The sequence below is a fragment of the Alligator mississippiensis genome, chromosome 7 (genome assembly GCF_030867095.1).
Source record: "Alligator mississippiensis isolate rAllMis1 chromosome 7, rAllMis1, whole genome shotgun sequence".
Taxonomy (NCBI): Eukaryota; Metazoa; Chordata; order Crocodylia; family Alligatoridae; genus Alligator; species Alligator mississippiensis.
This window is the reverse complement of record NC_081830.1, coordinates 53,910,686-53,921,659: the sequence shown is the minus strand read 5'-3', so window position 1 is coordinate 53,921,659 and position 10,974 is coordinate 53,910,686.

Genomic DNA, 10,974 nt, shown 5'->3' with positions numbered 1-10,974 from the left:
TGCTATTTCAAGGTCTCTTGTGCCCCTCACAAAAGTTATGGTCAAGGAAGTGAAGAGATAATTTAGATTCTACAAAAGCAACCAGTTGGTATTTACCTTAAAACTGAACAATCACATAATTTTAAGGAAAACTGCCATCCTATGAATACTGAAGGAGTTGCTCTTCCCATTTGAAGTTTTATCTTTTACATTAAAGTGTTCTTTTAATTTAGTTAGGACAGGGGTGCTCAACCTCTGGCCTCTATCAAATGTAGCCCACAGCCTTTGAATCTGGCCTGCAGGGCTTCCTATAGGTGGGAAGTTTGGTGGCAGGGAACCAGTGGCAGTTAATACTGCCACCCCTCCCCACTGCCAAAACCCCAAGTCCCAAGCAGAGGGTTGGATCTGGGCCATGCCCCTTCCCCCTGCACAGCTGGTTTGGACCTGGCACACTCCCCTTTCTCCCTTCCACAGGGCCAAACTACCCCCCCACCTTTGCTTCACCAGCTAGTTTGGGGCTGGGCCACACCCCTTTCCTCGAAGGCCAGGCTATAGCCCTCCAACTGCACAGTTGGTTCAGGCCAGGCCATGCCCCCTTCTCGCATGGGGTTGGGTATGTCCCCTTCCTCTCTGGATCCAGGATGGTCTGTTCTCTGGCCCCCTTTGCACAGTGGGATGGGGCCCTGCCATACCTGCCTTGGGCATTGGATTGAGTCCATTGGCCGGATCAAACCTGCAGAGGGACCAGGTACTGCACATTCAGTCCGCTGGACAAAGATGTTGAGCACAACTGAGTTAGATTGTTAAGCATGCAACAGCTAAACCAAACCTGGTTGTGAAAGGCAAAATCTATATAAGAAGTTATTTGTTTCTATAGAGGGTAAAATTTAAATTTGTGTACAGTGTTCAACTTAATTAAATCTTTTTTAGCAAAAGAAAACACTAGTAGGTTCATCCTGGACCAATGGCACAGACACGACCTATCAGGTAGCGGTGGCATTGTGACACTTCTAACAACCTGCCCTACCACCATAGACCAATTAGTGGAGGGGTTTTAGAGGCATTGGACTTCCGTGAGAATGATGGCAAACCAACCAGAGTGAGTAGAGGTGTGGTGTCTAGGCTGCAAGCCTCTGGTCTATCAGTTTTCCAAAGTGGACCTTGTTTTTTTGAGACTATGCTAAGGCAGACAGGAGAAAATATAAGCAAGATTTGGATGTCTAAGACTGATTCCCAGACTCCGAAAACAGGCCTGGGGACCACGACAGATCCCCAACAGCCCATATCAGAGCCGCCAGCAGAGAGCATAGAGGTGTTGGACAACCCTAGCCCAAGGGGCTGTGCTAGGGTAAATAATTTAATATTTTTTGTGGGGGTGATGTTTTGTAGGTAGGTGACGCCTTTATAGAGAGCTTTCAAAACCTACACCTCAGCAGCCCTCTGAGGGTAAAGATCTTTTATGTGAACTGTTTTTGTTAGCGTCTGAAAGAGTGTTCAAGACAAAAGACTATTTTAGCAGTTTTGTCCAAAGACAATGGCAACCAACCAAGGCATTAAGCCCATGAAGGTCACTGAGCAGGGGTTTATGGGGGGCTATTTTAAAATTTATAAAAGTGTGACCTGGTTTTGACTCCTGCTCAAGACAAGGCTGGAGACTGCTGTAAGTATTCTATTTCATTACCCGATTAGTAAACCTTGTTTTACCCTGGTTTAAATTTGTTGCCTGGGGTTTGCTCCATGTGTGTGCGTGACAGGGGGCAGCACCATGGTTACCAGCCATGTCTACCTGGAGGCTTTGTTAAAGGAAATTTATTACACTCCTGGAAAAGCTGGCTGTTTGGCAGGGTGAACTTGCTTTTTGAAGCAGCAAAAATACAGAAAAAGGTTTTGAACAGAAGCCAGGTGGCCACCTGGCTTTCAGATCATGAAGCTTACACCCTACACAAGCCAGCAAGAAGACACTTTAAAAGAAACAACTGTTGCTTCAGATGTGGATGCACAATGGCAGGCAGATATGGTGAATATGCAGCACTTTTTCAAGCAGAACTGTGGGGTTAAGTACCTCTTAAAAGTGATAGACATATTATCAAAGCATGCCTGGGCCATAGGTCTAAGAGACATGTTGAGGGTGAAATATCCCAGGCCTTTATAATCACTTTTACAGAGAGTCACATACTTAAAAAATTACAGACTGATTGGGGGGAATAATTTTTAAATAAGTCTTTAAGCAAACTATTAAAACAGTATAATATGCACCATCTTGAAAGGTGAATAGAAAGAAGACAAAGAAATGGTTGATGGTGAAATGGTTGGAGTGGTCAGCTAAGTTTAATGGCTGGGTGAAAGCCTCCCTGGTTTGTAACATATAGAGGTAAAAGAAGTGATTATTAACTCGACAGGAAGGACAAGATAAGGGATGATGGCTTTTACAATCACCTTGCCAAACAATGCCATGATTTTCCTGCAGAACACCAGCTCATACAAAAGTAATGAAGACACCCCTTTTGACAGTTTCTTGGACTAAGAAATGGAGGTACATCTTGTGTTAAAGATATTATTCAACCATTACAGAGTTGCTGGATCAAATGAATGATGTGATCTTATCACCATGTCCTCTACCCCACCCTGATTAGTTATGATCTATGACCCTTTGAGTAGAAAAATGAGATTTAAAGCTGACAGTAACTCATCTTTTTTCTACCAGAGGCAAGCTAGCCTGTATTCTGGGGTTTCTGCTGTGATCTGCTATTAAAAGACCCTCCCCCCACCCTTCCCTTCTTGACTAGTATTACCAGATGATGCAACTCGTGTTGTAAATGTATGATGTAAATCTTTGCACTGACATTGGGTAGAGATCAGCTTGTCAGTGATTTTTTGATTCCCTTATTATGGTGCATCCCTGTCCATAGGAGCAACAATGAGTTTGTCACCATCAGATATAAACTACATTATGTCCCTGTGAGTCAGCATCACATTGACACTATCAGCACTGAAATAAAGATGGATCAGAACATACACGTCTCGTTTCACTTTGGTAAGGTGATCGTTAAGCTTCATCTATGCCCCCAGAAGTAAAAGCACGATGGTGATGGCAGGAAACTATGGGGACCCTACCTTGTACAGAAATTATTATACAGCCCAGGTAGGGCATGGTCTCCCCAGTCATCAGGGGCTGCCCATGATGTACAGGACTGGTATAGGGGGGTATATTTTGCAGTCTCTTTAGAAAAGTTGTTTTGAAATGGGGTCTGGAGATTATTAAACCTTATGTTAAAAATATGGCTCAAAACAGGCAGAGATGTGATCAGTCACATCTCCCAAGCTCTTCTGGATAAAGTGGGCAAGTCAGCAAAGCAGGAGGGGTAAGGATTCATGTATATTCAAATGAGACTTAAAAGAAAGAGAAGTGTTATGCCCCAAGTATACAGTTCTCTCCAACCCCTTAAAGAGTTGATGGGTCAGCCAACTGCAAAAGACCAAGCAGCAGCAGCTTGGGAGAAAGAAGGGGCACTGATGTCCAGGGGCACTGGAGGAAAAAGAAATATTTTAATCATTATGGGCTTTGTTCACTGTGGGTCTGAGGAATGCACCAATACTGAACTGGATGCGTTTCAAATAGCCCTTATGCAGACTAGCATTGAGAAAAGCCTGTATATCAAGTCCCCCACGCACTAGCTATTACTGAGTTCGCTCCCTCCTTTACTTTTTCATCACTAGGAATGGCTAAGATGATACGGATTTGAACACTACTCTGCTGTACCTTTGCTACAAGATTGTAAAAGCTGGCAGAATCAATCTTGATAGCAGGGCCCCTGTGAGCCTTGTGAATTACCCACTGGCCTCCATTTTTAGCCAGCTGAAAGTTACTTTGTGAGATTGTCTCATAAGCTAGAGCAACAATTGTTACCCTTACTGAGTATTCATTGAACTGGCCCTCAACTACAGCGATGACACCCTCACCACCTAATCTTTTGCTGGTGTATTTTACAAAGATACCCCTGGACATCATGAAGTGCTGATGCGGGATGGTGGTAGTCATCGTTTTAAATAAATGGGCAAACCTGATGGCCCAAAGCAAAAAAGATAGAGTTGCTAGGCCATCTCCACAGTGATTTGTCTTTTCAAGAAAAACTTTTGTTGAACAGCATGAATGTGAAAGTTAAACTAATTCACAGTAAAGAAACTTTTTGTTTGATGCATGGGTGACTGGTGCCTCTGGAGTCTGGGGGTGCACCAGCGGCTGACTCCTGACCTGTGGGGGTGGGGGAGTCCCCCAGCGGCCGATTGCCAACCCTGGAAGTGCTGGCAGCAAAACCAGAAGTGCCCCCACTCCCAGCTGGTGCCAATCTCACAGGGGACACGAGCCAGTGCTTCTCTCAGTGCCCCCACTCCCTGGCTGGCGAGGGCCAATCTCAGGGGGGGGGGAGGGGGGGGAGAAGGGGGTGCATACACCCTCGTGCCCTCCCTATGCGCTGCCTATGGTTTGATGGGCACCCCAGAAGCTGAACAGTGGAAACTACAAATCACATCTGCCTTACTTTTTGTGAGAAAAGCAAGGGTAGCCTTGGGTGTCCAGCTGGGCCATGTGGAAGTTTCGCTCATGGCCAATGCTAAATACCCCATAGACTGCAAGTGCATGAAAACGTTTAGCATCCCCGCCAGAAGCCGGGTCAGTAAATTGGGAGAATCCATTTTTGAAACAGCTGTCCAAGCTAGTCATCATCAGGTTCATAGATAATGAAGCCTTTAGCAGGAGCTATGCTAAGAACCCCTTTAACTTCAAATATTGTTGCCATCTACATCGATGAAGAAGAAACCCTAACAAAACCATTACAACCAGTTTTTGAGAATGGAACTGCATGAATACATGCACTTGGTGCAGACAACCAGTAAAAATATGAAAGACCATGAGGGGTTTGCCTGTGACATGTTTCCTGACCAGAAATGTGCTTATTATTATTATTCACTGATTAAAACCAGGAACCGGAGAGCAGAAACACACTTTGCCAGGGCTCTCCCCACCACATTTAACATGATCATGTACAGGGTCTTGGATAACATCATAGAAACGAATCAAGAGACAAAATGTCCTCTTTGGCTACATGTGAAGACTGACATCAAGCAGCTCTCAAGGGTTTTTAGCTGCAAACCCTCACAACAAAGAAACTTCCTTAGATGCATTTCCCTGTGATTGGCTCCCTGAGACTCAGGTGTCTTGAAGACCCCTGAGTTTGATTATGTGGGTTCATGTTGACTACCAACCTGGAGAACACTGGCTGGCAGTTTACCTGAAGGATCGGAACTACAGAGAGCTTTTTGGGTCCTACAGCCACCCCCCAAGCAGCGCTCCTTCTTCAAAGTATTATGTTCTTTTTAAACAAGAATGTTACTGGCATCGCTTTTCAGATGAAGGAGTTACAAGATCCCCACTCTATCACCTGAATATACCACTGTGTTTTTTCTACACCACTGTAATGAGGGACTATTATTTGAACACATTTTAATTGTATTCTAACATTTTCGTACAAAAATGGTGATAGTTTGTAAAAAATAAATATAAAATTTTCCATATGGCTGGACCCACTCAAAACATACATCAGCATACCCAGACATGCATTTCTTGCTATACTTTCACAAATGCATTGTCTAAATAAAGCACCCTGGTCTTTGTTTTTAAAAAAAAACCTTTGTATGTACGTGCGTTCTCCTCTTACCCCATTTCACTTAAAAAAAAACAACCAAACAAAACAAAAAAACCAAACAAACAAAAAAAAAACCATTGTAGCCAAAATTTTGAAGTGGTATAGAATAGTTTATTTCAAGTGTAAAACTTCTTACAGAAAGGTTCCTTGGGTGACTTTGATATCTTTTATTAGTGAGCCATCTACTTTTAGAGAGAATTTTGCATTTCTTTGGTAGCAAGGCTGTTTCTTGGTTTGCAATAGATGCGTTTCCCACAACAGAAAACAGCACGTTCAGCTGAGCCGTGTCTTTCATAAAGACATCCTGTTTAGGCATGCACTTAATTTATTTGGCATGAGTCTGAAGGGCTTCTGCCACTGCACACACCACTGAGGGAGGCATGGGGGAGTATATGCACCCCAGATCTGTGCGGGTGAGGGCAGGCTGGGGCCAGGTTGGGCTGGGGTTGAACTTGGGCCGGGTGGCAGTGGGAGGGGAACTATGGGGGACCCTGTAACCCCCCCAGCCCCAAGCCCACAGCAGTAGCCTGTCCTCACCCCACACACAGATCCAAGGGGGGCACATGCCCCCAATCCCTCTCCCAGAGTACATGCAGCAGTAGGAGCTACACCCCTCCCCATGCCTCCATTCATAGCTCCGTCCTGCACCCCACCTTGGCTGGGCAGCACCTGCCCCTGCCCCATTTGCTCACCACAGATTCCCTCCCCTCCCCCCACCCTAACAGACCTACCAGCCGGACACTGGTATAAGCAGCCATCAGTATCAGCCCAAAAGAGCTTTATTGGTGCTCTGAGCAAATTCTGAATTGGCCGCTACTAAATCAGAGGCCAAGCAGAGTATAGCTGCTCTCTTGGGAGGAAGGGGGGGGGGGGGAAAGAGATCAATTAAGCAGTTTTAAGAGCCAAATTTCTCCTTACATTAGACATGCTTCCTTTCTGTAGGTTCAAGAGCTAAAAAAGAGCCTGTAGCTACATCATCTCTCTTTATTTCTGTCTGCAGGCGGGGGTGGGGAGGTGGGTGTTGTTTTTTTACGTGTAAATAGCCAGCTTGTTAGGAGAGAGCAGCCCAGGTCTTAATCTAATAGTCTCCAGGGCAGAAGTATTTAAATCTACTACCAGATACCCATAAGGCTTTTTCATGGCATCTTCAAATGCTTCTAGAAGGAATTGGGCTTTATCTGGATACATTTGCCTCACCAGGGATACTACCTGTAGTTTATCCCTGGGATTTTAAAATAAAACCATATATTTTGTGTCAAGAGAATGGTACAACTCTTTTTTCCCCTGATAGAAAAGATTTTGAATTACATACACAATGCTTAGATTCCTGTGTCGCATGTACTGGGTAAAAGCTTCCTCTATTTCACCGATCTCAGAGAGTCCATCAAATCATCTACCACAATCATGTTTACTTGATGAGGATGAAACATGCAGCCATCATTGAGACTATCAAACTTGTGGAGGGGTTGCCAAAGTTTACAAAGCACTTCTTTATACAACGGTTACCAACAGCTAGAACACCAGACGATAGCCGCAGGCATAACAGACAGATCTAGTCAGCATGATCCAAAAGGTTTGGGGTTTTTTTGTTTTTTTTTTTATAAAGTAACTTTTACCACAGTTGCTAGGCCTACTGGAAAGAGATGCTTCTAGTGCATATCCATGCTCAAAAAACAAAGTTTTCTGCAAGGACCCTTTTTTGTCATAAATGACTTGATGCAATTTTTTCAGGGCCTTGGTTTCTATTGTCCAGCTCTTTATCATTGGGAACAAAAAGTGTTGTATCGCTATTATATTAGGGGTGTCTCCACTGGGGTTTGCCCCATACGTTAGAATGAGATCTTTCAAGGTTTCGAAGTTGATGTTTTCCACAGTTGGCCACATTCAAGATAATCCCTTTGGCCTTCAAGCAAACCTTTCCCCTAGACAGTTTGCACCTGTAGGTTTTCAGACTGCCTGACACAAACTCCGTGATGTGTTCATCTGGTGGGATTTCACTTGTGATCTCGCCTAAATAATCAGCTGGGGTGGGGAGGGGGAAGGCAATTTCTCTCACAGCTCACAAGTATCACAGAATCCATGCTGTGGTACAGGCACTAGTCTTGCAACCTGTCTAGCAGTTCGTATAACTTTAAGCGTGCATAAGCAGTGGTGAAAACAGGCTATAAAGATGTTAGTGTTACCCAAGTGCTTGTAACACTCTTTGGTCCGCTTCCAAGACATGCTGGCCACCTCATTGTCAAAAACGTCACAAGACAAAATTTCACAGGCAGGAGAAAAGAAGTAGCCAAAGAGTTGTTTGGGATCTCTCATGGTGTGGGGAGGTTGTTTTTCTGGCTGAATTTATCCTACGAAGAATTTAAAAACAACTTTGCAATTTGACTCTTTGCAGGGTTTGGTATAAACACGCCTTCTTTTTGGAGGAAATCAGGCACATGTCCATCTTGTTTTTCCTTGGTCGGTACACCAGGCGGGATACCCGAGTTTTCCTGCTTCTGTCAGTGATGCAGTTCTATGTACCATGAAAAAAAGTGCTAGACCTCTTGGCAAAATGCCAGACCTCAGATTTTAGCTACTTTGTACCCCTTAACAATATGTTTGTTCAATTCTGGCATACACCACGAGGGCCCTCTCATCAGTGTGGTCATACTTTTGCTGCCTTGTTCCCATTCAGAGGTGGCACAGCAGGAACATAAGTTTCCCAACCACTCTGACAGGTAGCATGGGGAGAGAGGCTTTGTAGTAGGCACATTTTCACATCGGCCATTCCAAAATAGCTTAACAGGAGTTCAAAATTGTCATGAACCATTTCAGCATACCTGATAGGGTATTCCTTCATTTTGTTTACAAAGGGGTAAAGGCTAGTAAACTCATAGTTGTGTATTTGTATTACCAAGCTAAATCTGGTGAAAAGACAGATGATGTTAGTTCTCCCTCCAAAAATCTGTAAGCTCCTTGCCCGATTCTAAGAGAGACCTCCACTTATGCTCCCACACGGTCATAAACAGTAAAACTAACTCTTCTGGAGATAATCAGACTTGTACAGTCTGGTCATTCAAAAATCTGTACAAAGTCCCCATCAGTAGGTTCCGGTCTTTTTTCACCATGGCTGTCACCTGCTATGATAAAAGCAGCCATTAAATTCCAAGGCCATAAAAGTTTCCTGCTGATTTTGGCATGGCTCCTTTTTTTTTTTTTTTTAAATATGTGTATATATTCTAATATTATAAAAGCCTGAGTCTGTCAGTCACACTTTATTTGCACTCTGATTGGCCAATAGAAACAGCCAGAGTGCAAACAAGCGTTTGAGCAGAAGCTGGTGGCAGTGAAGTGCTGCCATGATGGTGGGGACACAGGAGACAGAGGGGGCGGGGGTGGCCTCCGTCCTGCTCCCTGGAGGCGAGGGCAACAGAGCAGATGGAACAGGGGGAGCGAGGCCAGCAGTGCCCCACCCTCTGTCCCTTGCAGGTGGAGATGGAGGGTGGGGGGCGCAGAGAGGGACTGGGTCTGAAGGAGGGAGAAGCCAGCTTGCCGTGGTGGGGGGGCAGTGGGCCTGGCCCGATATGACAACAGCTGGGGGAGGACCTAGCCTCCTCCCCATCCCCTGCATCAGCCCCGAGCCCACTCCTCGTTCCCCTGCCACCACATTGGCCTAGGCCCATGGTTCCCCCCACCACGGCAACCCAGCTTCTCTCCTGCATTGGGCCCAGGCCCACACTTCCCTTTCCTCCACCACCATGGGGAGCGGTGGGGCATAGAACAGCAGGTCTGGCCAGATGCAGCAGCAGCTGGGGGAGACGAGGAGTAGGCCTCTTCCCGCATCGGGCCTGGGCCCACTCCCCCTGCCTCCCTTGGCCCAAAGCCCACCTTGTCCCATCCCCCCACTGCCGCAGGTCAGGTCAGCCCAGCCCTGCTGTTTCGCCCCCCGCTGCAGCAACCTGGCTTCTCCCCACCCTCGGGCCCAGGCCCGCTCCTCCCCTTTGCCCGCTGCTGCAGCAGGGAAGAGGGGGGAATGGGTCCAGACCCCAAGCAGCAGGAGGGAAGGGGGGAGCGGGCCTGGATGGGGGGCAGGCACAGGGCTCCATCCCTGCCTGCTCCCCCGCCTTTGTATATTAGCCGATATACATGGGGAGCAGTGGGGCGTAGATTGCCTGTCAAGAACAAAGACAAAGAGCATACCTTAAATTTCCCACACTGTAAAGCATGCTGAACTTGTATATTTTGGAGAAAGAAAACATTCATTAGCCACTGAATAGGTGGTGTTGAAAACCTTTTTCTGTCTGTGATAGTTGTCCAGGAAAGAAGGGCTACAGTCTCCAATTCTAAAAACGAACCTGTACATGGCCATACAGATGGAGGCCAGTTTGGTATATTGAAAAGGATATATGCAGTGCTTTTCCTCCAAGTTTACTGTCTATTTTCACCGTGTCTACCTGCTGTATCATTTTCATAATCTCGTTCCCGTAGAGGCAGCAGGCCTCATCATGGTTATCCTTATATCATTCTGAAAACCTTCTCTCTCACCAAGCATTATACTTTCAACCCACAGCACTCCACTTCTGGGGGAGGCTCATTTTGGTTTTCTGCCCCGTTAAAAAACGTGGGAAATACCCTTTGCATCCTACAAATCTCATTGTCTAGGAACACTTGCTAAGTTTCATTGGCAAAAAGTTTAAAGAATCTATGAAACAAATACTTAAGCTGGTAATATCTCTACACATGTGTACAGCACCCTGGGTGATTAGTTGCACACCTTTCTCCTTCAATAACTGGCTAATGATGAAGTAGCTATCATAACCTTTGGCACTGTAAGCTATGAAGGTGTAGTCCTGGAACTTTATTGATAAAGACCTTAATAAAAAAAAAAGTCAAACAGATGCTCTTCACCCTTAAAATTCCCAAGTGGGGTTTTGGGTTGTGTTTTTTTTTTTTGTTTGTTTTGGGGTTTTTTTTTTGTTTTTTTTTTTGTTTTTGGTTTTTTGGCCTTAACTTTACACAGGTTTTTTTTTAACCTTTTGGTCATGGCTTTCCAAAGGTTTTTTTTTTTTCCTGTCTTTAGCTCCATCTCAAAAATATAATTGGGCACGTGTTCCCGTCTCCTGCATACATACAAAATCATAAAAAAAAAAAGTGTGGCCCATGCCTATTTCCAGTTTTGTAATCTGCTACAAAAAGCACCAGTGCTTGTTTATATCTAAGATTTCCCCATAACACTGCTTGTACTGCCTACCTTTGTGCTTCTGCTTATTGTTAATATAAGACTTACACTTGTGACATGAAGTTTTAGTCAGAC